Source organism: Ceratotherium simum, chromosome 20, assembly GCF_057802395.1.
Source record: "Ceratotherium simum simum isolate JZ-2026a chromosome 20, ASM5780239v1, whole genome shotgun sequence".
Lineage (NCBI taxonomy): Eukaryota > Metazoa > Chordata > Mammalia > Perissodactyla > Rhinocerotidae > Ceratotherium > Ceratotherium simum.
The window spans coordinates 36,373,406-36,401,203 of NC_141919.1; the positions used below are offsets into that span (position 1 = coordinate 36,373,406).

The following is a 27,798-nucleotide window of genomic DNA, read 5'->3' on the forward strand; positions in this document are numbered from 1 at the left end:
CAAAAGAACATCATTGCACACACAGCATCGTGAATACAACTGTGTTCACACATGCATGTTATATACTTGCCTCTTAGCCTGAACATGGCAATGCTTTTAAAAATATGTCAAAAGTTATTTCAGAACTCACAGTATGTTGCTATAGTGCATGCTGCTGCAAAGAAAAAGCTAATGGGCTCTCTACTTAATGTGATTAGAGCCATTATTGACATAATGCCAGGAAGACGCAAAACCATTAGCATTACACTACAGCTCACTTTAGCATCCACTCAGATTTAGTATTTGATCCACAATTTTAATTTTGTTCTGCTCTATTCAGAGCTGCATTACACAAAATGCATAATTAAAAGCTGCTGTGATTCTCTCTACTTCTCAAATTAAAAACATAGCAAACATTTGTAGTTCTAATCCACTAGAAATTAATAAATCAAATAGTGTCTTTTATCCTCTTTCCTCCATGCAATTCAGACTGCAGGTTGGGAATACTTTTGCCTGCAATAGAGTATGCTGCAGACAGAGCGGCTGCTCAAAGCAAAGCGAAGTCCCCAAACTGCCTACTGTAAAGATAAGCGAGAACCTGGACGGCCTAGAAGCACCGATACTTTATAATTCCAAGCGTTAAGCTGGAAGGGCTTTCTGCAAAGAAAAATTTTAATCAATTCACCATAAATCCTTTTGATGCATTTTCCTTCATTAGCTCACTTTGTCAAGCGTACACATGCTCCTAATTTAATTTAATCAAATTCACCGTGTCTTTCTGTCAACAGTGAAGCAATTCCCATGTCCAAAAGATCTCCTATCAACTCCCTACCCAAGGCAGCCTTGGGGGGAAGCCGTTGAGCCATAGGAGTTTTGCTTTATCCACCATTAAAAACTGAAAGGGCTTCCCCCTAAAGATCTGCCTTCAAGAGCTGCGACACTGACACCATTGCTAGTTCTACTGCTTCTGGAAGTCTTCATCACCTGAAATAATAGAGGATTATGATTCATTACAATGAAAACAGCATAGCGTCCCCTGTGGGTGATAATCCTAGGAAAGTTCTGGAAGGACCTGCCCTTGAGTCTCTCCTCTACACACCAGGGATGATCCACTTAGGTGTCTATTGCCAATTCTTCCAGCAGGCCGTGCTTCCTCCTGCCTGTAAACCCCACCACTGCCCCATTTCCCTCAAGAACTGCAACTCATCCTCCAGATCTCTGCCAAAGCTCACTCTATCAAGGAAGCAATTCCAGAAGTCCCCAAGATTACCTGCTTTTTAAAGCCCTGTGTGTGTGTTTAAAGAATTTATGGCAATTTAAATGTATACACTTACGTGATTAGTTGACATCGTCTCCCCTCACTAGTCTGTTAAGCTGTATGAAGGCAGGAACCACATTGTCTTGCTCACCATTTAAATTCCTAGAATCTAGCAACTCTGTCTGGCACAGAGTAGGAACTCAATAAATATTTGTTAAATGGCTGATTGCTGAATTAATCTACCACTGTTTCCTGATATTCTTCCTAAATGTGCCAAGTTCCTGTCATTTTCTATAGCTCTTTCACGTTACAAGGTGATTGTTCCTGAAATCATATTTTAAATAAGTATAATGAAGCCAAGATTTTGGAATGTACAAAAACTTTACAATTTGTGGGTTTTAAATGTGTCTGCAGTGGAAAAGAACAGAGTGGAGACTGTTGGAAGTAACAGGACATCCAGGAGAAAGATAAAGTGGCAAAAGCACTCAAGAGGGCCCCCGATAGTCAGTTGGAACTTAAATACAAGAGTGTCCCAAACCACCATACTGCTCCCCGGGGACAGAAAAGGAGGAGCAGGAACAAGACAGAGAAAGGCCCCTCCTTGAAGAAGGGTCAAAGTGTCACTCAGCTTCGGAACACATTGTCATTACCTTGAGTTTCTACTACTTGCTTCTAAAGACAAACATTTCTTGATAAAAATGTGATATTAAAACAAACAAACTCTCCTTAATTTTCTTAACAAACCAAGTTATCAGCAGCAGCCAAGAACCAGCTCACTCTGATAGACAGTCAATCTTCAATATTTTTCCAAATGAGAGGGCTATTCTTATATTATTCTCTTGATCTGTGACGTAAGCATCTTATCTTTAAATTTATAGTTGTTTGTGCTTACCTCCCCAACACAAAGAAACAAAAATTTTGCAGGATTTGCTTGCAGTTTCACACATACTGAAAAACTAAATTCTTCATTAGGAGACATTTGATATATCTAGACTATTTCCTTATAACCCTAAAAAAGGAAATTTACAAAATACATATGGAGAAAAGATAAATATGATATAATTATATTTTCATTTCAGCTTTAACATGATAGAATTTGCTTCTTTAGTAAAAAAAAAAACTAATGTATCTATTGCTTTGTATCAGAATCTTGACTTAAAATGTACTTTCCCTTGAGTGCTTCCAAAAAGACAGGCAACCCCAGAGCAGAAGTGGAAAGAAACTTCCTTTAGTTCCTACTCTAGAACTGACTCCCAGAACAAAGAGGATACTATGCTTCTGTTGGGGGGGGGGGGTGCCTGGCCCCCCTATTTGAACTTCTCAGCACATCTTTCTGTAAGTGCTCAGGAAGTATCATTCTCCTTAAGAAAAGGCTTGGTGGCCCGGCCCCGTGGCTTAGCGGTTAAGTGCGCACGCCCCGCTGCTGATGGCCCGGGTTCGGATCCCAGGCGCGTACCAACGCACCACTTCTACCGCCATGCTGAGGCCGCATCCCATGTACAGCAACTAGAATGATGTGCAACTATGACATACAACTATCTACTGGGGGGGGCTCTGGGGGAAACAAAAAGGAGGAGGATTGGCAATGGATGTTAGCTCAGGGCCGCTCTTCCTCAGCAAAAAGAGGAGGATTAGCATGGATGTTAGCTCAGGGCTGATCTTCCAAACAAAAAAAAAAAAAAAAGAAAAGGCTTGGGTGGGCTCCTGCATCCTTCCATATCCTGCAAACAGAGGACAGGAGTAGTCAGGGAGAAAAAACTCCAGCTGCATCTGGCTCATCACGTTATGAGGCAGTTCGTCTCATTGTTTCATGGCTCTAATTGCTATATGTCTCTCCTTCCACTGAGCTGAAATCTGCCTTCCTATAAATTTCGGTCCTCTGAGGCCTTAAGAGAATCAGTCTGCTTCCTGGTCCACACGGAACGCCTTAGAGACGGGGAGGAGATTCCACTCTGGCAGGCTTTCCTCCAGACCAAACATTGTCAGCATCTTCAACTGATCCCCAATGCTTTGTCTGTAGACCGTTCATCACCCTGGTCACTTCTGGCGGTCACACTTCAATTGCTCAATGCTTCTCATACAATGTGATACCCAGAATTAAATGCAAGATTCTGGATGTGGTCTGAGCAGCACACAGAAGAAGAGGATACCTTAGAATATCACCATAACTCTGTAGTTAATGAGCAAGCACACTCTTTCTTAAAAAGGCACATGACATAAATGACACAGAACACAAACATTTCCAACTTAATATCTATTCTGTATGGTTATAAAATGTTGCCTTTTTCTTAGGTGGCATCCATAACCTATTTTCTGATCTTACTCTTCAATGAACATTGTTAGTGTAACACAGAATATTCATCTTAAAAACATCTTTTAACACAAATTACAAGATGAAAGGACTGTTAGATGTAATAAGTACAGATCATCTAATGTACAGATGCTTATTAGCTTCAGAAAATGTGAGCTCTACATTAACCATAAAGCTCCTGGCAAACTCCTCTAGGTCACAAAGGAATGTCATCGTGTAAGAGTGTCATTAAGTTGAAATAACTACCTTGTGGTTCCCTGCATTCTCAGCTCTTTCTCAAAGATCTTCCAGCACTGACTAAAAAGAATCATGATACTGATATTAAGTGATGAACAAAATGCAAATGGGAATTCAATTCACAAAAAAACAAAAGGACTCAAAAAAAGAAAAAGTTGGTGGTTGGAAAATATATCCCCAAGTTAGACTGAAATGGGAATTCGGAGGGCATGTTCCTGTGAGCATTCCATACCACATCGACTGCCATCGATCATGCCAAAGAACACAGGGCCTAGGAAAGGTTTTCAAGCTTCAGAGAGGTTTATTTTCCCTTCAGTGATTGAGAGGCAATGTTATGAGTCTCCTCCTACCAATATTTTATTATTAAAATGTTCAAATATAGAGAAAAGTTGAAAGAATTGTACAGTGAGCATCCATATATCTACCAACTAAATTCTACAATTATCATTTTATTATATTTGCTTGTAAGGGTCTTTTTTATGTATCATTGATCAGCATGAGACAACAGTCATATAATTTACGATTTCAGGGGAAAAAATTCCTGATATCACTGGGTCAGCACTCATTTTTAAAGTATAGATATAAACATTTCAAATGCTTAATTTAGACTAACATAACCTTACTTGCACTTGAGTTCTAAATTCTTTCTTTATGCACTCTGGGTAGTATATCTGCTAGGTTATTTATCTGTTTATTTTAACAGCTCAGCACAAAGATAGCCAAATGTTATCTGCAATAGCTTAACCTCTGGAAGAATACTTACCTTTGACAGCTTCCAAATGTTTCTAAAAATTTGAAAATTACTTGCAAGCTGTTTGTGGTCCCCCATGCGTCAGCTTAAGTTATTATCACAATAACAGCCACAAAATAATTATAGCAGCTATTATTCATACAGTCTTTACTTATATGGCAGGTATCAGTTAAATACTTTGCATATTTTAACTCATTCAATACATGTCAGATCTACATTAAATAAGTACTGTTAATATTATCACCGCCATTTTAAAGACATGAAACATGAGCCACAAAAAGTCACAGAGCTCAAAAGTGGCAGAAGTGTGATTCACACTCCAGCAACCTACACTGTGGCCTTTTTGACCACCCAATACACTGCACTGCCTCTCTAGCAAACAAAAGAACTCTATGCTGACGGAAATCTAATGTTACATCATCACCATCACTGATGCTACTGCAAACTTACCAACTGATTGGTTATTTTCATCTGGGACACTGAACCAATGCTCAATTTTAGTGCATCTTTTTTGAAATTAGTAGATTATTATTTTGTTTCTGAGTAAAAAATGCATGTACAAAATACATTATGGTTATAACATATTTGGAATAGAAAGTAAAAATTTTACACTGAAAATGAAATTAATGCCTACACACCTACACACACAGTCCAATAGGCAGAGATGTATGATCTTGAACAAGTTAAATAACTTCTCTGAATCTGTGTTCTCATTGACAAAATGGGGATAATAATAAAACAATAGTACCAACTTCATGGGATCATTATGAGAATTATATAGGATAACCTAAGTTCCAAAGTGCCTGTAATAGAATAATATAATAAGCACTTATTAAACACATGGAAAAACACTTAGCCCTGTATGCGGCACATTACAGACACCAAAAAATGCTGTCAATAATAATAACAATGATAATATAAGATCAACGTATGTTAATAAAAATTAATATTTACTGACATGATGAGGGGATCCATAATTTTATTTTAGTGTTGCCAAAAGAATAATTTTAATCTTGGCCAAACACAGTCTTCCAGGAGATGGCATCTTAAAGGGTACTTCTGATTAATTCAAGATGACTAAACAGTGCTACAGCAGATTTAGCAGAATTGTTTAATTTATAAACAAATCAAATTGGTATCAGGACGAAGGCCATGCTGGCTATTATATCCCATTATGTCAACTCAAGAGTGTTGGCGAACATTTAAAAATTACTCTAAACATTCAGCTGTAGGAACTCAAACCAAGAGGGGAAAAATCTCCTCTTATATCGAACGACACAAGAAGGAATTATGGTCTCTATTTCAATAGTTTAAATTATAAGCTGCCACTGAGGAAGGGGACTGTAAAAACAGACTCAAAGACACTCAGTTTTGGAAGAAGGATGATGAGACAGGAAATCTTCCTGGTTGCCAAACTCCATGGCCTGCCGATAACTTACGAAATCTGTTACCTTTCTCTAACCCTAACGTTATCAGGTAAAACCTGGATCCCAAGAATCAGGAAAGGATTCCCTCCCCTCTGTGTTTCCAATTTGTATGAATACACTCAGAGGAGTCAACCACTACAGCATTAAAAACCCAGGATACTCAGGGCTAGCCTGGGTCTCCAAGGACACTAATGGAGTCACTGGACCCCTCAGATGGCTCTAAGTGAAAAGTCATGCAAAGGTCCAGGGGCTACCCTTCACCAGCTCATCAGTTCACTCAGGCCTTACTAAAACCCTGACAATCCATCTGACTGGACCATGTAGTCTTTGCAGGTACAAATGGCAATTTGCTGTACATTTTCGATCACACGTATACTTTCTCCATCATGCCTAATAGCATGTAAAACAAAAAAGTGCCATTTGTACACAAAGGCACTTATCAGCGCTCAGCGGCTCTGAACACCATGCACTTTGAGAGGATTGATGATGGTGTGGTGGGAACGGGACAGGAAATGGACATCTGTGTTTTCCCCTGTTAATAGCATAATGCAACTTTATTGCTAAAAAGAAAGAAAGAAAAAGAGGATGTTCTCAACCACCCTGAGCCACTGAAAAAGACACTTGCTCCTGGAGCCAAGAGACTTTTGTCCTGACATAAGCAAACAAACATATTTCACTTCCTTAGGCCACATTATTCCCTCCTCTATATTTCTGTAATCTCACTGCTCTCAAATTACGTGTATCTGCGTGGCTTCCTCAGAAATAAGACTCCAATAATATCAAGTTAGGTATTTTTTGCTGCAAGTGGGCAATCCAGTCCTTATGTTCAACAAGACTATATTCAGCTTCCTAAAATTGCAGTAAAACATATTTAACAATAATTAGCAATGGTTACACGGTGTATACAGAACATACCATGAAATATGGAGACTTAAATCCCCAGAGATGAGAATACGAAGTTCACACCAATAGCAAGTATAGCAAATTCTATAGCCATTGTAGGGTCAAGAACCTTGAAAAGTGTCTGCTTTGATCCAAATTCCAGCAAACACATATGCTGGTGTGTGTGTGTGTGTGTGTGTGTGTGTGTGTGTGTGTGTGTGTGTGTGTGTGTGTGTGTGTGTGTGTGTGTATATTAAGGGACACTTACTTCTACAATAAAAAAAGAAGAGTAGGGTAAAGGGCAAGTTGCCCTTGTATCAAATTTCTTAAAGAATGGTCCCTGAGCAAAATGACTTGAAAGCCAACCATGGAACAATGTCACTGACTTGGAGACTTCTAAGTACTCATCTTCAACCACAACCCTACCCTAAAGCTTATCTCTGACCCACCCACACGAACTACTATGTACACTTCTGTGTATACAGTGGGTGCTGTACACAGTGACTGAGAAAGATCACAGCAAAAGAAAAGTATACCTGGAACTCCAAATCCCCTTCTGACAGCTATTCTATTCCTCCTGGCCCTCCCAAGAGAAAGGGGCTGTGATTAACTTAAAACCACACCAAGTCGTCTTCTGCCTTTGCGTCATGCACCCTCTACACTCAGGCACCAACTACTGACTCCCAACTCTTCCTCTTGTTCAATTTCGAACAATGTATGCCATTTTACACCTCAGAGCTCAGAAAAGGCAGCACAGTAGCTGGCGTATGGAGGTGACAGAATGTTTTTATTCCGCCCCTGAAACAAAGCTCCCTGTTTTTGACACACTGGAAAATGTACAGCCAGAGAGTGCTTGAGGCGGAGATGCCACCCCAGCCCTACATCTGTCTGCTTTCATTTGTCTACACCTGTGCTTATAGATAAAACAAGCTTTCCAGATGTCATCACAAGCAGGGCTCATCTGCTGACTTCACTGAGACACCATTGTTGGCTGCCAGCATAACAGAGTTGTAAAACTAAAATATTTAAACTCTGAGCTACTCAACACAACTTTGAATGTCACACAGGATCTTATTTCAGGATTAATTAATGTACACCCCAATAAAATAATCATGTGTTAAAAACACAGCTGGCTAGTATTGCAAGTAGGTCTAATTTTCCCCTTTCCAACTGTTCCAGTGGCATATAACTGCATCATGAAGAAATTTCTGAAAGAGAGCCCTTACGTCTACGTGTGCACACCCTCTCAAGCCCTTCAGGGTCAGGTGCTATGGCTCAAGGACCTATATGTTCTCATTGTTTGAAACAGATGCAGTGAACCTGAGATGAACAAAAGCAATACGCCAGGCACAGACTATAAAGACATTTCCACTGTGAGAGGGGAAGGCCAATGACAAGTGATGGGGGAGATTACTAGGAGGCCTTGTTACATGCATCCATATGTGAAGCCTGGCTTCAGGCAACCCGGTATCAGGGAGCTTGAATGTTTGTTTGAGAACACAATATCCCTGTGGTTATAATTACAACCACTGTACGAAAGAGGACTGTAGTGGTTTCATAACATCCCTTAACAAAGGAGAACTCATTGCTCCTGAGCTTCCTGGAAAATTCCTCAAACACACACACACACACACACGCACGTGCACGCACGCAGACACAGTATTTCTTATTTCCTTTCTCTCCGAACCTACAGAACAATTTCATTTTCCTTGACAGAGTTTCAGGGAGCTCACCTTTGGTCTAAAGGACCATTCCTGACAACACAGGTATTCTGAGCCGGAAAAAGAAGCCGACTCATAGTGAGGTACATGAGACTTCCACGCGTCTCCCTCTAACCTGGGCTTCCCTCCTGCTCTGGTAAATCTTTTCTAGCCCAGTTTGCGTGTTTGTAAACTCCGGTCAGGAATGTTCATTAAACATCTATTACTCAAAAACCTGGTTTGTGGGTCACTCTGAATTCAGAGGCCAAATACATCTCAAAGCCACAAGTATTCTGCAGTTTCTGCTTAATTTGACAAGAGACCAACTTTGCATTAACCCAGTCAAGGCATCATATAGGGTCTGTCACAGCTGGTTCTACACCCCACTGGGCTCCTCTCATGTTGCTGGAGCTTACATAAAAAAAAAAAAAATGTATTGCATGTAATCTATAACTTTACCCCACATCCTACTGCCATGAAACAGTAGAACAAAACATTTACTTGTGATGGCTTTCCAGAGAGTCCATTTATTGAGAAGGCAAAGGAGTCAGTTACTTTGCTTTCCCACCATCCCGAATGTTCCCATCTTCTCTTGAGCTGATCTAGTTCAAACTCTCTCTGAAAATAAATCACCCCGAAGCACTCAAGATTTCCCTAAAGACCCCAGCAGGCTTCCTGATTTGTGTGCTCCCACTCCTGTGCTGGGAGGCTAATGTGTTTTAGGGATGTTTGTTTTAATGCAAAGAACTTTACTAAGTCAAAACAACCTGCCTTGGCAATCCATCTACTTTGGATGATCCTGGCCTCTTCCACGCCTCCTGTTTCAGCCTGAGAGGAAGAGACTAGTGTAAAAGAAGACCTGAGTATTAAATTTCGGTCATTTCTAAGCGTTGGAACAGCAGTTATACTTCTTGAGAGAAGAATAACATCATTCCTGGCTTTGTAGGACTCCACGTTCCTCCTTCATTTGAGGCTGGGGTAAATTTCTAGCTTGGTCACTGCTGAAGCCCATTCTGCACTTTAATCTTAATCCCTCCATACCAAAATCAATACATACCCACTTTATGACTCTCCCAGTACTATAGCTAGACAATGTCATGTGAAAGAGTCTCTTCATAAAGTTATTTGAGTGATGCTTACTTAATTGAACCCTAATTACCAGCTTTTAGGCGAAAGTACATTCCCACAAACATTTAATTATATATTAGGCTCTTGAATATTTGAGCTAAAATTTACTTTATGTTCTTTAAAGCTCTCCTAGGTTTCTAGGGGAAGTGCAAATTATTAAAAGTAGCAGTGTGCGAGATTCACATGACATCTTTAATCTCATCTTTGCCTTTTAAATCCACTGGGGAATCCAGAAGTGACACTCTGTATACTCCCCTTTTATGGATGAGAAAAGAGATGGGTGACTCGGTTACCTGTTAGCCTAAGGGTAAGATAAGATGAGCCTGGGGCTGAGCTGGAGGTGTACCAGTTTACTTGAAGATCAACTAGGAGCACAATCTGGGGGAAAATTGTCTTCTCCCAGCTACAGACCAGAGGATGTAATAACAGCAATGAGTCTGTTAGCCAGCAGAGAGCCTGTTCTGAACACTGAGACCTAACAGGTTACTCTCAGGTCTGTATTTAAATACAATTGCATTTAAAAATAACCCAATTTAACAATTCAGAAGTTCTGGTATATGTTTTATAAAAATGTATGAGAGACCTAAAAGCCATGGAGAGCCATAACTTTGAGCCGCCTCATTTGTTTCTCTTTTATTACAGTCCTGCATGTGGGCACAAGCCCTTCACTGAGAAGAGAACATTAAATCTTTATTCTAAACTGTTTTAGCAGAACGATATTAATAGTTGAATATTATTTTGTCTGACTGATAAAATACCATTCAAATAAGACCAAAGAGAGCACTGAACCCCAGCCAAGTCCTATGAGAAAAAAGTGACAAGCTATCTTCAGAAACAATCATTTCTTGTCACTCTTAAGACTCCAGTAACATTTCTAACTACTGCATAGCCCCAAAGCTGAACATGTGCAGTGAAGGTGGCTATTCAGAAATGAACATTTCTCGGGTCTTCCTTAGTAAGGAAAGCGGCTGTACGAAGTATTCTTCCTCTTGCTTGCATGTCTGTTTGGTCTTTCCTGATGCAGGACCTTTCCTAATGTAAGGAACCAACATGGACGCATGGGAAAACCCTGAAGAAACCACCTTGGTTTCCAGGATATTTTACCACAGATGGAGAAACAGGACAAGATAAGTTTAGAAGAGAGTTGAATACTGGCACATATTCAGACATCAGTGTGCTTCAATTCAGTAAAAACCCCAATACGACTATTTATGGCTCTATCTTTGGCACTCTTCGTCTTTGACTCACCAAACTACACACCCCACATGGTACAGAAGGCACCATCTTCCCTTAAATTTCAGTGTGTGTCATTACAAACAATTTCAGTAAGGTTAGCCCAAAACCACAGTAATGGCCTTTTCTTTGACAGGTTTCTAATTTTCTATCAAATTCACAAGAGTTTTTTCCCCCCATCTATACTATATGCTGATGTTCCAGATAACATAAAAAATAAAATATTAACAACTCATAAGTTAGGAAGCTTGTTCCCTGCTTGAAATAACTCTTTTTAAATAGCCAAACAAATGACAATAGTACTAATAGCCAAATAGGGTTTATGTAACACCAACACGCCTACACTTAAACCAACTGAAAAATTACACTGAACCTAGTTTGAACTCGCAGAAATAAATTAAGCAACTTTATGGAAATATTCACAGAGTTTCTACATAAAAGCTCCTGAGTCAAATGTTTTAGTGGGGAAGAAAATTTTTTCTAATTGGCAAATGAATGGTTCTATCTGGAGATCTTTTCATGCACTGAAATATCTGATTCAGGGCTTAGCCCGCCAATACTTTAGATTAAGTGTAATGCCTTAGATACTGTATTGACTATAAGTTCCCATTTTAAAAAAATGCTGCAGTGGAAGCTTTTATGAAATATGTGAATCCTAATTCCTATCACTCAGTTTAGTTAGACTTGCTCACTAGTCAACCAAGGAGCAAAGATTAAAGTCTAGTAAACTAGCTCAAAACCAAGAGCAATTTAAAAAAGTAATGGCCTGAACAGAGATAAAAGACTTCATTTTTAGCAAAAAATGGAAAATACTGATTGGTACATTTAGTCAAAATTACAAGCAAAACATTTTAGGAATCACAAAATCATCTACATCATGTTTTAGTCATTACTAATTACCCTATTTTCCAGAAAGTTTAGCAAGCCCATTCAGTATAAACCTTTATACTAAAACTATGGGATTAAAAATTAACACATGTGGGCTGGCCCTGTGGCTTAGTGGTTCAGCGCTCGCGCTCCGCTGCTGGCCACCCGGGTTCGGATCCCGGGTGTGCACCGACGCACCGCTTCTCCGGCCATGCTGGGGCCGCGTCCCACATACAGCAAACAGAAAGATGTGCAACTATGACATACAACTATCTACTGGGGCTTTGGAGGAAAAAAAAGGAGGAGGATTGGCAACAGATGTTATCTCAGAGCCGGTCTTCCTCAGCAAAAAGAGGAAGATTAGCATGGATGTTAGCTCAGGGCTGATCTTCCTCACCAAAAAAAAAAAAAAAAAAAATATTAACACATGAGTTTCTTATGCCAGCACTGTCAAATAGAAATATGTGACCCACGGAAGTAATTTTAAGTTTTCAAGTAACAATAAAAAAGTAAAAAGAGGTAAAATTAGCTTTAGTTTTAATAATATATTTTACTTAGCCCAACATATCCAAAATATTTTCAGTTCAACATATAATCAATATAAAAATTTTTAATATTGTACATTGGTTTTTATACTAAATCTTTAAAATCTGGTATTTTATAATTTACCACACATCTCAATTCAGTATGGAATACTCGAAATGTGGCTATGTAACTCAAGAAATCAACTTTTAATTTTATTTACGTTTCAATAGATACATGGTTAGTGGCTACCGTATTAGACAGCACAGGTCTATAGTTTAATAATTTAATTCACCTTGCAATGAGATAATAGTTTTAACATACAGCAAAATCCCAGGACTAGGAAAATCTTTAAAAAGACAAAAATATAAAGCATCAATCATTGCTGGTCTGAGGGTTGGGGGGACGAGTTGAAATGCTCATTATATGCAAATATGACCCATGGTTTACATAAATGTGTTTCTGACATTTTTCATTTTCATTTTCTGTGCACATATGTGGTGATGTGTGATTTAGCATCCTAATGAGAAAAACACATCACCCATCTTCAAAGGCTCTTGGCTGATATTTTATGTTACCCACCTTTCTCCTCCCCAAGGGCTAACTCCATGGCAGGTTTGAAGTGCCTTCAAAAGGAAACATTCTTGAGTAATTTGAGTGTAACATAAGGGGGGGCTGAAAAGTTTTTTACCCTCTAAAAACTCAGATCCCTCCATATGTTCAGGTGCCTCTAAAGAATGTTACCAAAACTCGAGGAGGCAGCAGAACTTATTGCCCAAAACTCCTGGTGGTGGCATTAGAACCCTTGAATGTCTGCCACTGATGAATTATGTGAACTGGATCAAGTTATTAAGTTTCCTAATGCCTACTTGACTAACAGTACTGTTTATCCCCTTGAAAAAATATTTTGCAAGAAAATAAATAAGCATATCTTTCTATTCTTCCAATGACACCCAGATTCAAATGTTTAATTTAACACCTAATTCAAATATCACCTCCTCCAAGTCAGAGGCCCTCCTCCCTGTTATTAGACTGAAATCTTATCTTCCCCTAAATTCTCAATTAAATATAATACACATCATTACTGGAACAAATTTTAAAGTCTATTAACTTAATATTAGATGTGTGTGTGTGTGTGTGTATGTGTGTGTGCATGTGTGTAAGAATGTATCTCTCTTCTGTTAGACCATGAACACCCAGAGGGCAGGGACCATGGCCCAGTCATTCTCATGTCTCCTCAATCAGGTGCTCAGTACAGGTGTGCTAAATCAAAAGTGCTCTTGCTCTCTGAAGAAAAGATATATAGTGAGAAAAGTCTAAGAGAGGGTCCCTACTCTCAAAGGGCTTACTGCCTAATCGAGATAAAGACTACTAGATAACTAACAATAAAAATGCAGTACACCTGGTTTACTGTCAGAATTAGCAGTCCCTAACCTCCAGGTGCTCAGAGTCTAGTGGAGAGCTCCTTGGAAGAAAGAGTCAAGCAGGATCTTTTAGGAATTCAACAGGCTGACCTAAGATCCTATAGGCCAGATGGCTCCATAGAGTAGAGGGATGGAGATGGAGGACAAGTGTGGAGGACAGAGCAGAGGGCAATTACATGGTTGCAGCAGGTTCCCACGAGGCATAAAAGTGCAGAAGTTGACATCTGAAATGAGAATGGGACCATGTCAAGAATGGCACAGAGAGCAAAGACAAATATCTTGTTATTTTATGTTGCAGTTAGTGAAAAGCCATGAGAATTTTGAGTAGCAAGTGAGATGATGAAAGTGGGGTTTAGGGAAGAAAGATCTGCCACAGCTTCAAGGATGCACATGGCTGGAGGCAAAGTGGTAAATCAAGAACATTTCAGTGATATGCTCAGCAGGTGGTAAGGGTCTCATCGAGGGAGGTGGCCTACAAATAGAGAGGAAGATGCAGTTCCCAGAAATGACAAGATCTGGTAACTGACCAACATACGAGGAACAACTGTAAGAATCAAATATTTTTTTTCTAACTATAGTGAATACCAAAGTTGAGGAAATGACATTAATTCTAAGAGAGATTGGGAAATAGGAAGGAGGCTTAAAAAAAGAAGAAAATGAACTTCACTTGAGCCATATTAAAACGAAAGAGATGGCAGTCAAGTTAGCAGCTAAGGATATAGATTATAACTTGTTCACTTGCAGTATGTGTGTGTGGGTGTTTGTGCATGCATGCAAGTGTGAAAGGTATATTACTTGTCTCTTGGAACTATTTTCACTGCACTTGAAATCTCATCTCTTTTGAAGTTACACAGAAACAAGAACAAAGAAAAAATTATGACTACATGTGTGCTTATGCTACCAGATTTACCAAAATCATTATTCCTTCTATGGACTATATTGATGTCCACAGCATGCTTAATAAACAAAACTAGTAAACTACACTCTAATAAGCCCATGCACCTCTGTTTTTACTGTCTGATTTATGAGGAGTCAGTTAGTTGTTTGTTCTCAGACCTGTGTAACAGTTTCATCTATAAATACAGTTTCATAATTTAACGAAATATTATAAAAATCAATGAAATACGATTGTAGAAGAAAAAGTTCATTCTACAGAAACTAAGTTGAATGCTTTGGGAAGTCTTGCCCAGGACAGGTCACTTTTAAATAAAACCCTCGTCTTAAATTGGTGTGGTCAAGGTGATTGCAAAAGATTAAAGGGTTCTGCACTCAAGACCAATTAGTCAGGTCTAAGTTCTAGGTTCACTTTAAAGCAATCAAAGGTGAAAATCTTAGTGACACATTACAGATGTCATTTATGTAAAATTCAATTTAAAGCTCCAGTGAGCACAATCATCCACACTTCAAAAGTTTGGCTAACCTCAAAAGTTTGGAGGATGAGTGTACATTTATATATTTTAAGTTTAAAATGCTTAAAATATGTGGTTTGTTTGCTTTGGTAAAGTTCAACTGATTAACTAGCTAACTATTTGTTCAACCAGTTCAACTGATTAACTAGCTAACTATTTGTTTTGGTTGCTAAAGATAAAAGGATTTGCTACTGCATATGGTTTCCTCCAAGTGAAAAAAAAAGCACAGACTAAGAATTAATTTAATTTGTGTTTACCTGGCAGGTTGTAAAGGTGTTCCTGCTGAGATGTTATGGTCCATTGAGAAATCAAATGATGTACTACTGATCTTTTAGGAATACATGTCATGCATCCAAAAACTAGCAAAAGCTCTACCCTTTGGGGACAGCAAAGTCCTGCCCACTTTTTTTCTCCTATAGACTTTATGTTTATAAAGTCTGCTCAATTAACAATGGGTAGTAAGCATCATTACAAATGAGTCACGAAAAACTGCTGCTAAAATCTTTATGGGCTATCTGAAACAGTACGTCTTAATTCAACTTAACATGTAGGCAAATTTTTTATAGGCATTATTACTAAGATGACATTCTTTATCATTAGTATAAATAATATTCAGAACATTAATGCTTCTATGAAAACATTTCCCATTCATCATCTATGCTAGAGTATGAAACAGATTTAGAACTCCTCAACTCTTATTTTATTTCATTTTTATTCAAAAGTTTCATAATGGAAATTGTAATGGAGTTATCAAGACACTTTGTTTTCATATAAGTCCTGTTTTGAAGAAACAAAGCATGTACACAGAGGAAGAATTCATTAATAACAGGTAAACAAAGCCACTGATCTGTGTTTCTCAGAAACGCACACAACCTGAGGTCCTTGAAATATCCGTTTCCCAACCAATGCATCCTGATAGATTTTAGAGTCAGAAAGAGGTTTTGTCTGCTCTGTCTGACCACATCCAAATCTGGTCAACAATCTGAAGTTAAAAGCCATAAATTCAGAAGACTTCTTCAAAGTTCAATATTAAAACAAAAATATTTTAAATTTCTGATTAGGCATTGGGATGTGCAATAAGGAACTAACAACTGGTTCATTCAGAGCTTTATTGAGCACCTATCATTAGTATGACAACATTCTAGGTCAACTACAAGGATGAATGAAATGTTGACATAATGCTCCAGATCTATAGTGGCCTCCTTCCCTCCTTTCTTCAGTTAAACATTTAAGACATATCTACACTGTGCTAGGGACTGAGAATACAGAACCAAATAAGACTCTCAAGGAACTTATCTGGTTTAATCAAGAGCTAGGCAAAAGAGCCAAAAAAAGCAGTGTAGTTGGTACCATGCTGGGAGAGGGTACTCTGCCTGTACAGAGGAGGGCCCAGGAAAGCTTTCCAGCAGAGATGCCCTCTGAGCCAAGCCTGAAGGGATATGCAGGTGAGGATGAGCCATCTAAGTAGAGGTAGCCGCAATTAAAAAGGCACTGAGGATGTGGGAAGGTGCGGCATGTTTAGAGAGAGAGCAGGAGGACTGAAAAGATGTGAGCAGGTAGGAGATGAAGAAGTTTGATGAGAAGTGAGGATGGAGAGGTAGGCAGGGGGCACATTCACTCAGTCCTCCACTCAGCTAGTAATGACTGACCTCCTGCTGCATGCTGGGTTCTGTTCCAGGCACTGCGGATATGACAGTCCACAAAACACACAAATCCCTACCCTCATGAAGCTTAAATCCTGGAAGAGAAAAATAACAGGCCAGCTAAATAAGATATGGACTGTGGTAGATAATAATTTTTATGGAGGGAAAAAACATAGTAGGGAAGGAGGCCATGCAATGTTTGGGGTGGGGGAGGCTAAAATTCCAGATACTGTAGCCAAGGAAAGACTTGTTGAGGGGACTTCAGAGTCAGGATCTGATATCTCCAGGGAAAGCATTTCAGGGAGAGGGAACAGCAAGCAAACCAGTGTGGCTGAAGTCGAGTGAGTGAGGGAGAGACAAGGAGGAGATGTGCTCGGAGAGGAAAGTGGAGGGAGGCCTGGTAAGTCCTACAGGGCTTGGGCTTCTTACACGGAGGACCTCTTCGAGTTTGGATCAAGATTTGGCATGCCGTGTTGAGGAGTCGGGACTTGCCCTCAACCCAGGAGAAAGTCACTGAAGCACCATCAGCAAGTACGAGCTTTTATGAATTGGAGGAGAGAACAAATGAGAGGCTAGAAGACCAGTTAGGAAGCTGCTGCTGAGATCCCAAGCGGGGAAAAATGGTTAGGACCTGAGTAAGGTGGTCACGGAACATCAACTCGCATCTAAACTATTAACAGATACCAAAAAAGGATGATTGTCGTTTAACCTACTTTGCTTTCCTGGTCTAACATGATAGAAAATGGCAAGAGGAAAAATATCAACAGCAAACATTCTCAAATATGGTTTAAATTCAAGATAAAATGAAATTGCTTTCCTGTTCCATACAGTGGGCCCATTCCTACCCTCAAGTCATGCCATCAGCTCTGAGGATTTGGGGTCGAAGGCTGAGAGAGACCACAGACTCTCAGACTAGATACTCAAAAGCACCAGCATAGTGACACGAATGTCAATCTGACATAACATGGTTCCCAGGGCACCTGTTAACAGGGGGTGTGTCCCACCTAGAGATTCAGACCTAGTAAACTTGGTCAGTGTGGGGACTCAACGTGTGCATTGCACAAACGTGCCCAAAGTGGCAGATGGGGCTGAATGTGGCTCAGGCCTGGCTCCCTGGGACCCAGCCATGTGCCCTGCTTGTGGATGCACCTGTCCAGAAAGGGCACTTTTTCTAATTTCCATAAAGGCTCAACATAGGCAAGGAAATCTGCATTTTAGTCATGGGTCCCAGAAGGCTGAAGGGAGCCGAAGCAGCCACGGTAGGAAGTGTGTGACATTCAGGGAAGGTTACACAACTCTGGACTACATAAGCTCCAACTACAGAAGGTTACATTTCTTTTCTTTTCTTTTTAAACATAAGGATTCCATTTCTTTTCTTTTTAAACATAATGATGCCACAATCCATAATTTGTTCTTTTTTGCTAAGATAAAGTACTCAGAGACTACATTCCCCACCCCCCAAATGATTCTGTTCAGGACACATGCATAAGAATCTAGGTTTATTTCTTTAGAACTAGCATTAGACTATTAAAAAGAGCATCATTATTGTGTCTACAATAAACATTCAAAAGGGCCCTAAATTGTACTTAAGCACAATTACTTTAATGTCAGTTGAGATTTTACGACACAATTGTGAGGCACTTTATTTTTAAGGCAGTTTAACCTGCTTCCTTCCTAAGAGCAGACATTTAAGTTTTAAATCTAGGGTTCTCAATAAGATGATTAAGCTATGCTCAGCAGTTTCTTAAAATATTTAAGAGGATTTTCATCATCTAAATATTTATGGCAACAACCGAGCCAGGCGCATTTTTTCCTTCTCTTTGTCAGGAATAGGAGATCCATATCCTTTCCAAAGGTGGCGAGGGGGTTGCCTCAACAACCAAAACATCCTACCAAGCTCGAGACTCCTAGAAACTGATGAGAAACTCTTATTCAAACAGGTCCATTCAAACTGATACTGTAGTTCCCAGACCCCTAGCAAAGTTGCTGCCTTGAATGGTAGTTTCCAATGCTAATATCTAGGGAGTGTTTTCTTTTGGAGTTAATATCTTCTACCTCATGGACTTTACTTCCATCATTACACCAGCAGCCTTTTAGCAGTGTAAGTACCATCATCATGATGTACATGATGCTCTTTTTCTGAAGATGGCAGAATCATTCCAGGTTGGGTGTGATGCACATGTTTCTTGGAGTCTGGCACTGCCTGGCAGTAAGGTGAGGTGCTCAGAGTCTGTTCAGCCTTGCTGGCTATTTGTGCACACTTCATGTACGGCCACTCTGCAGCTACTGCCCCATGCAGGCTCTGAGCAGCCACTAGTGGAACTGCACTGTCAGAATGGGGTTTCCCAGTCATCTCGAAGCACGAGGGAGGGAGCTCCCTAAATGCCCAGCTTATGACCTAGCCCTAATTTTTAGATATTGGAAAGAACAGTATTCAATATCTCATTTATTCTAAAAACATCTCCATGAAGTAGACGTGGGCAGTTATTATTCTGTGCGTTTTAGATGATGAAAGTGCAGGATCAAGAATTTTAATGAAGTTAATTAAAAAAGCTTTATCGGCAAAAGCAGAGACCATACCCCTTGACATATATGTGGTATTACGTATTCTCTAATTCATTAATTCATTTTCAAATTCATATTTATTGATTGCTTATTATATGCCACACAATTGTACTGGAAGCCAATTATACCAAATAACAAAACAGAAATGAACTCTGCTCTCAAGGAGCTTACAGTCTGGTGGGGGAGATGGATATTAAATAAACAAACAGGTAAACAAATACATTACAAAGTGTAAAAAGTACCATGAAGGAAATAAATAGGAGCTATGAGAAGAGAAAAACAGGGAAAAAGTCATTTAGATTGGGTGATATTTAACCTGAGAAATGAGCAAGAATTAGCCAGGGGAAGAGTCTGGGCTACAAAGACCTACCATGATACAGGACATAGTGGGCATCCTTGAGAAAGAGGAGAGAGGTTAGCCAGTCACACCTCTGAACAGGTAAAGAGCTTTTAAAGAATTCTCCCTGTTTTCTTCTGTCTCCTATCTTGAACTATGATGCCTGGTACTGGGAAACAGCACTTTACTGACAGTGAGGAAACCTGGATTTCAGTTCCAGCTCTACTGCCCATTCCCAATCTTGTCACCCTATCCCCATGACTCCTGGGAGGAAGTGAGCTCCTCTGTCAGAGGGGGGTCAAACCACCTGCCCCGGGCCACTGGATACTACATGGGAAAATAATGTGAACACAACAGAACACAGAGCCTGCAAACGCTAGGCACGTTTAAGACAGTATTAGTTAATAAAATTACTCTACCTGCCGTAAGAGGAACACTGTATGTTCAGCTCTTTAAAAAAACACAATGTAAGCAAATTCAAATTTTAAAATATTATATGAATAATTATCGTTAAAATTTACTGCACTCTTACTATTTGTTGGACACCAGGCCAAGCTCTTTACATGCTATCTCATTTAATTCTTCTGTAAATCTTCCAAAGTGGGTATTATTCTACCCATTTTACAAATGAGAAAACTGAGGCTCGGACAGGTTAAATAACCTTACTGAGGACAGGTTAAATAACCTTACTGAGGTCCATGCAGCTGTTGGTGCTCAACTTGGTGGACTGACTCCAGAGCCTATGTTTAGGGATTATGATTTTTACTAATTTATTGTTAATTATTAATTACATTATTATAAAATGACCCAGCATTTTAACTATATCACACTAAATCCCACCAATGGTTCCTCTGACATTATCTCAAACCCATCTCTTCTCCTCCCATTTGCACTGCCATCAAATGCAGCTCCCCCCTGAATATCTTAAATAGCCTTCTAATTGGTTGTTCTGCCTACAGTTTCTCCAATCTCTAATCCATCTGCCCTATGCGCTGCTAGCCCACCAAGGTGCCCAGAACCCAGGTTTCTGGATGTCATTCCTCCACTTTAAGCCTTCAGTATAACCAGACTACCTCAAACCTGAAGACATTTCGTAGCTGGGTATTATTCACAAACTCACAGAGCCTGAGCCCCACAGCTGGCTGCTCCCATCTCCTCAATTCCTCCTCTCCACAAGCCCTCCAGACCAGCCCACTGGCTGAAGCACGGCTCTAGCTACATCCCTGCTGACTCTACCTGTTTTCACTACATTCCTTCTCTCCCCTGCCCCCCTCCAAGAATACTCTCCTCACCATTCCGAGTCCCACTCATCCACCACACAACTCAACTCTGATGTGCTCATTAAGCTTCCTCCAGTCCTCAGTAACCTTGTTTGTCCTCAAATCCAGGGCATTTAATGAGCATCCAATGCACTTGACTTCCAGCCACCTCTTGCATTCTTATTTAATAGCTACACTTTTAACTTTCCAAATGTATATAACTTGTGTCTGTAACCATATAAAATCTCACAGATGGCATGAATAGCATTATTTTTCTGTGATTTTCCAGGGTTCAAACTCAAGCAGATAATTCAGAAAATATCTAGAATGAAAAAACCTTACACTCAAAAATAGGTACTTCATGTGTGACCGAACAATTATAGAGTCTGTCTTGTCCTTGCCCGTCCCGTCACAAATGCAGGTCTGAGTTATGCCAACTCATCTTTTACATATGCTTGCAAATTGTGGCCAAAGGATTTAGTTTTGTGGGGTGGGTGGGGTAGGGGCACAGGGGAGGGAAAAATAATTATCATCATTTAATCATTTTAAATACAGTATTGAAAAGAGCATATCTAGAGCCAAAACTGGACACACCTGCCACTTCTGTTTTACGATCACACTATTACTTAACATCAATTTGGTGCTCTATATCTAATAAAATACTTTCACAAGAAAGAGACAGGCAGTTAATGGGCTGTCCAGTGTCCTACGCCAATATCTGACCATCAGTATTTGAATCCATATCTACAAGGTAGTTATCTCTTCCAGTATCCCAGTATAAATCACTCAGGCAGTAGAAGATAGTGGTTAACAGCAAGGACTCCAGAGCTAGACCATCTGAGTTCCAATCTCAGCTCTGCTACTTACTAGCTGTGTGACTTTGGGCAAGTTACTTAAATGATCTGTGCCTCAGTTTCCTCATCTGTGGGATAATGTTAGTAATCATACTTACTACATAGAGTTGTTGTGGGGAAAAAATAAGCAAATGTATACTTAGAACAGTGTTAAGTGCTCTATAATGTTACTTCGTCATTCTACAATATGCTCTTTACTTCCGTGTGTGTGAAAGAAAGAGAGAAATCTAATTAGATTTCCAAACACTGGGCTGAAGGGAGTCTTTATTATTCATTTGAATGGGTAAGGCTTATTTGTTTCACCAAAAATCTTGTGGAACAAGGGAAATAACTTACCTCATGAATCAGTGATGAAAACCATTCCTCAACACATCTCTTGACCGATGATAGTGATATCATGCTTTTTTACGCAATGTTCTTAAAGTTTCCGACTGTCAACCCCTTTCACACATTTTACCCTCACAACCACTCAGTGAGACGGATGGATAGAGGGTTGGGTGCAAAAATGGTGAATGAAAGGTCAATAAACCTTAGATGCAAAGAAGTTAAATGGCTCGATTAGGGTCAAGTAAAAATTGGCTCTCATAGTGCCCACTATCTGCTTTTAAAACTAAATCCCAATGTCTACACAAGCTGACAGTATTTCTCTGGAGTACACTTGTCCTGGGTGCATACAACACCTAAGAAGCATGAATAGGGGCCCTATAAACTCTCACAATTAGTTTGATGGAAATGATCCCATCCATCAGGGGTAGGGTCAGTGGCTCAGTAGGTCTATTACCCTTCCTCCATGCTGAATATAACCAACACTCAAAGGAAGGTCAGGAAACTCAGGTCAGTGCTGCCCTGACCTCTGGGAGGGTGGCCAGAACTCTTGTGGACTGTTGTGAATACCCACAGACCTACCGGCTCTGGTTCATCAGCTGAATTGCTCAAGAACAGGGAAGAAGTGAGTAAACCTGAGGAATATCAAGACACGTTGCCACTTTCTTGCATATTTAAAGGGCATTTCTGATTTGCAAGGGCATTGTTTGGCTCTACATGTCCTCACACATACTTTATAAATTGCCTATCCCAGGAAAAGGGTCTCCCTGGATAAATGAGCTTGGGAAATATAACATATTCTATGCCTGTTTTTTTCATGGTGGTGGGGGGAGATATACCATGCTTATTAGAATATTAAAAGGTTCTGAAAAATTTTTAATAAAAAATTAGGTTAACACTTTTAAACCCAGGCTTTCCCAAACTCATCTGACCTTTGTACATTTTAAAGCATAATGCCCCATAGAATAAACACTTGGCGAAACACCATCAGGAGTACACTTTTAGACAGATTTTCCCACTCTGTTTTGTTTTTCAACTTTTCTTTCCTCTTATTCCTCATTGGACTGAAGAGTTCACTTGAAGAATAGCATTCCTGCACTTCGCTTTCTGTCTGCTAAGATTTAGAATCGAGGCCCTCCACAGGTCTGAAGAGGCCGTGGAATTGAGCAGGAATATTGCACCAAAACCTTAGTCAGAACTGCAGGAAACCCATACTTTACCTAAAAACACAATGCTGCTCCATTTCATAAGATTTCTCTCAGCAGTAAGATTCATTCTGCTGAAAGGAAAGACTGTAAATTGGAATCCAGGCTCTGAGTTGATGATGAGATGAGGTTAATCCCACAGAGGACAAAACAGACGCATAAATATCAGAGGTGGTTTCGTGTGGCCTCACAAACGGACCCAAAGTGAGAGCTATAGCAAGCAGATTCTAACTCACCCTAGATTTATGGGATTGGGACTTAATCGATGAAACCTTACCAGTAAGGCTTTCCAAAAGCACAGGTGGGAACTGCCATGACAGTTAATAAATTATCTCCTGCCCCAAGATAATTTTTGTATGAAGAAGTGGAATCGTGCAGTTTCCTATAGAGAGTATATGAAAAATAGAAAACAAGGTAAGAAATGCAAAAAAAAGAAAAAAAATCTTAAAATGAAATGTATATGGTTTATGTACTACATTTTTGTCCCCAAACATTACAACAAACACCATTTCTTTTTTTTTTTTTTTTTAAAGATTTTATTTATTTATTTTTTTCCCCCGCAAAGCCCCAGTAGATAGCTGTATGTCATAGTTGCACATCCTTCTAGTTGCTGTATGTGGGACGCGGCCTCAGCATGGCCAGAGAAGCGGTGCGTCAGTGCGTGCCTGGGATCTGAACCCGGGCCCCCAGCAGCAGAGCGTGCGCACCCAACCGCCAAGCCACGGGGCCGGCCCACAACAAACACCATTTCTAAGCAGAACTGGGATGGTGAGGAATAAGGACATTTTGAGGGTCAAAAAAAGAATCCAAGTATCCCTCATCCAAGGGTCCAGCTCCAAATACTATACCACGAATGTGCTCAAGGAGAGGAAGATATGAACCTGTGCCTACTCTAATGGATGCACAACAGATCCACCTGAGCACTTTTTGCTTTTTTTGTTTTTCTAAGGGATCTGCTTTTAAAATCAGAAACACAAAATATATGGGCACAAAGGCAGTGAGGAAGGGGGAAAGGACAATCATGAATCTGTTAACATCACACAATATGGCTATCCCAGTCAGAGGGTGACAGGACACATTCAAGAGGCAGGAAAGTGGGTCAAGCAGCCTCTCAGAAAAAAATATTAATGATAATCTGGCAGAGTTGACTTAAATAAGGCCTCTCTAATTATACCGGGCAACTTTTTACTATCATTGATATCTGTAGACATGACATTATTTATTCAAGTTTTTATTCATCACCAGAATGTTATAAATATATATGGATATACAAACTACAAATCAATAGCACCTTTACAAATATTTTAAGTACCATTATTTAGCAATTATGTGGGCCTCTTCATGTGCCAACACTATACAATTTTTAATATGCCAATAAGCCCATTAAACATATTTATGGTGATAGTTATAAAGTTCAAGGGGTTTCATCCAGGAAATATAGTTCAATAAGAAAAATAACCTTGTAGTGAATCAGAAAAAAAATTTACTGCAGTCAAGATACCCTGATCTTATAAACATACTTAGCACCCACAGGCAACTCAGAATCCACGAGGAAAATTTGCAAGTAATAACACATCACTTGCATCTATTAGATATCATCTTAGCAACATCACCCATTATTCTAATTCACAGTTTCCTCATCTGCAAAATGAAGATGCTCTGCCTGCACTGTATGTGGAAATATATACAAAAATAAATGGTAAAGTAGTCCTGTTCCAAAAGAAAAGCAGTAATTTGTGCAATTTACTGAGAATCAAACTTCTTAGAAGTTCTAGAAATAACTGCTTTAATTCTGGATTATATGTATCAAGCCCAAATATTCTGAAAGAACTGTCTCCCTCTTTCATAATTACATCCAAACTATAACAAGGTGCTCGATGAGCTTCTGTGATATATTTACGTCCAAAATTGCCTGGTCAATGAAAATTCTGCTGCTTTCCTGAATTCTGATTAAAATGTAGATTCTTAAATAAATGAGATTCTACAAGCTGCAAGAAAGATACTAACTCTCAAAATACTGGAGGATAGCTCAAAGATTGGATAAAATTTAGTGATCTCTACATCCTTTATACAAACTAAGAATAAGTAAAATTTCAATCCTAAAAATGTTTTCCTATCATGATCAAGTAACATTAAGTCGAAAACTGTAGAACCATCTAATGATTACAAGCAGCTCAAACTCCAGGTAACATTATTTTTAAAAGGACTGTCTTTGGAATTCCTTTATAGTGTAGTTGGTAAAAGAGAAGACACTGAAGACAAATGCAACCTAATTACCTGCTACTTACAACATAAGTTGGGGCAATATTCTTGGTCTTTCTGACTCTTGGTTTCCTCATCTGTTAAATGGGAAGAACAGAACCTATCTTCTAGGGCTATTGGGAAGATTAAACAAGATAAAGTGTGTAAAACCCTCAGCAAAGAACTGAGATATAAATACCAAGGCAGTGCTCTCCTGCCCATGAGTAGCAAATTATATCCCACATCACGCTACTGCGAATTTCTAGTAACAGTCAGCTCCACTCGGGCCCCAGCGCTGACATTTTTTACTCTAATCTTTATTTATAGAAGAAGTAAATAATCCAAACAAAGAACATTCCAGTATGCAGTGCTGATGGTTACACGATAAGGCAGGGCCTGGCACCAACACCAGGACTGGCTATCTATGAAGGTGAAAACACATAACTTTGATAATGAAGCTGTCTCCTGATTTATAGGAGCTACGCTGTCTTAACTCCCGGGATTCAGAGCCAACCAAGATCTAGAGAAAACTGTGCCTGGAGGGGAGGGGAGATGAACATGCAGCCCGGATTTAAAGAGAGTAGATTTTAAGTTTGAAACACTAAAGCTGTTCTGAAAGAAAACAGTGTTTTAAGTTCACAGAGAAAACTTTTTAAAAGAGAATCAGAAAGGTTCTACATCCCACATCAGTAACAGTAATATTACAGACCAAAAGAAAAGAATCTAAGATACTTCCCTCCTCTAAATTCGCCCCTTAATCACAGTGCCAAGAACTTCAATGAGGTAATTTGAATTTCACTTCAGCATTCATCACAGTATTAACACCCCAAGCAGAACAACTCAGTCTCTTAAGCTGTGAGGCCACGGTCTCATTTTAGCACATTTGTAGGATGGGTATTTACAGGTACATGAAGTCTCATTAACCACATTTACAATCTCTTCAAAAATTCTGGAGTACTGCAACCAGAAACACTTCCCCAAATAAACAGTGTAACTGTATCTTCTGGTAGCTCTTTTCACCTTTATTCCAAAGACTTCGTAAGAAGGAGACTCTGAAAAGCCAGTTGAAGAACTGGCACAGATACTGGTCCATGAAAGCTTTTAAACACCTATCACAAACTTTTCCTATTAAAACTTGGATGAAACTCTTAGAAAAGTTTTTACCTTTTTAACAGTCAAGTGTAGGTTTAAAAAAAAATCATACTGAATTTTGCCAACTTCTAACATGCACATAACAAGTTTTTGGAAAAGTCACAGAAATACTTACGTGAGAGTAAATGGAGACCACCCACTAGGCCCTGGATGGGACCTCACAAGACCTTCAGAAGGACAATCATCATCTATCAGGAAAAGTCCTGGAGAGAACTAGCTTCTTTCCTGTGACTATTCTTAATCCCACGCTCAAGCCAAACTAACTACCTGCTGTTTCCGATGCTTGCATGATTTTCTGCCCCAGTGCAATTTGGCAAGTTGAAATCCTACGTACCCTTGCTGGACCAGATTTAAAAAAAGTAAACTCTATAAAGCTCTCTCGACCTTCTGGGATGGAAAAAACGTTTTCCTCTTTTAAGAACTTCCATGGCACTTTATATCCAGACATCCCGTATTGTACTTAGTATTTTCTACCTAGCATTGTAGTTATTTATGGAGATATCTCATCTCTCCTGCTAGTCTACAAGCTTCTTGAGGGCAGGGTATCTGTTTCCTTCGTGTATGCTTCCTATTTAACAACTTGCTCATAGCAGGTTGGATGAGCAAATGGACCTTAATTACGCAGCATTAGTCTAACTCCAAAGACAACTGAGGATATCTTCCTATTTGCTCCAAGAGGCTGAACTAACTAGAACTTTCCAAAGCAGAGTTACTTTTATTCAACCATGCATGATTTTATACAACCACGCATGACGATGCTTCATTATTATAACATTTCACTACCAATAAGAATGCAAATTCTATAAATGTTTTTAGTCGTTGAATATTGATTACATTTCAGGCATTTCACTAGGCACAGAAGATATCAACACAAGAAATAGTTTCTCTGCTGCTGAGGAAGTTACAGTCTAGTGAGAGATAAAACATAAGACAGGTAACACCAGGATATGATGTTTAATTACTACAACAGAAGTCTGCACTGCTTCTGCAACCACAGTTTAGCATAGTAACAAATTTTTTAATTCAGCTGTAAAACCTCACAGGAGGCTTACTCTCTTTCTGCTCAATAGAGCCTTACCATTTCTGGTGA

The 27,798-nt window shown here is 39.4% G+C and overlaps 1 protein-coding gene across 18 annotated transcripts in view; it reads right to left on the reverse strand.

Annotated features, from left to right (window-relative positions):
• BNC2 (basonuclin zinc finger protein 2) overlaps positions 1-27,798 on the reverse strand; it is a 414,875-nt gene that overhangs the window by 51,815 nt on the left and 335,262 nt on the right. Inside the window, exon 1 of one of the 18 annotated variants that reach the window (XM_087444644.1) lies at positions 23,593-23,699. The exons of the other annotated variants lie outside the window; for them this stretch is intronic. The gene's annotated coding sequence lies outside the window, so the exon portion shown is untranslated. Of the gene's footprint in view, positions 1-23,592; positions 23,700-27,798 lie in introns of those variants that run through there. 18 annotated transcript variants of the gene reach the window in all.